Source organism: Etheostoma spectabile, chromosome 9, assembly GCF_008692095.1.
Source record: "Etheostoma spectabile isolate EspeVRDwgs_2016 chromosome 9, UIUC_Espe_1.0, whole genome shotgun sequence".
Lineage (NCBI taxonomy): Eukaryota > Metazoa > Chordata > Actinopteri > Perciformes > Percidae > Etheostoma > Etheostoma spectabile.
Genome location: NC_045741.1, coordinates 6,974,053 through 6,974,631, shown reverse-complemented (window position 1 = coordinate 6,974,631; position 579 = coordinate 6,974,053). Strand labels below are relative to the sequence as shown.

The following is a 579-nucleotide window of genomic DNA, read 5'->3' as shown; positions in this document are numbered from 1 at the left end:
TTAAATTGAATATGTAATTAAAGTGATAATGCAGCAGGTAACCATAATATAAGTTATTTTCACCTGTGACCAGAAATAATATTGAAAAAGTAAAATGACTTGACAACTTTTTAGATTTTTTAAATCTTTAAAAAAAAAAAAAATTTCTAGTTTCTTCACTTCTCTCAGACAGTTAACTGAATATCTTTGAGTTGTGGACAAAACAAGACATTTGAGTATGTCATCTTGGGCTTTGGGAAACACTGATCTACACTTTTCACAATTTTCTGACATTTAATAGACCAGACAACTAAATAAGTGGAGAAAATAAATCAACTGATTCATCTATCTATTCATTCATCATCTATCATCTATTCATCATTCATCAATGAAAATAACAGTTAATTTCTGTCCTAATTCATATTCAGTTATGATTTTTTAAGAGTACAAAAAAACTCTTGTGAGAGGAGACACAAACATGGTTAAAGATGTAGAGAAGATAAACAAGCACTGTGAACACAAACAGAAATGTAAACTGGGTGGTGCTGGTGTGTGCGTGTGCGTGTGCGTGTGCATGTGTGTGTGTGTGCGTGTGCGTGT

At 32.0% G+C, this 579-nt stretch overlaps 1 protein-coding gene across 2 annotated transcripts in view; it reads right to left on the bottom strand.

Moving 5' to 3' along the window:
- Positions 1-579, bottom strand: part of rhpn1 (rhophilin, Rho GTPase binding protein 1) — a 23,674-nt gene that overhangs the window by 19,408 nt on the left and 3,687 nt on the right. The gene's annotated exons all lie outside the window — the stretch shown is intronic.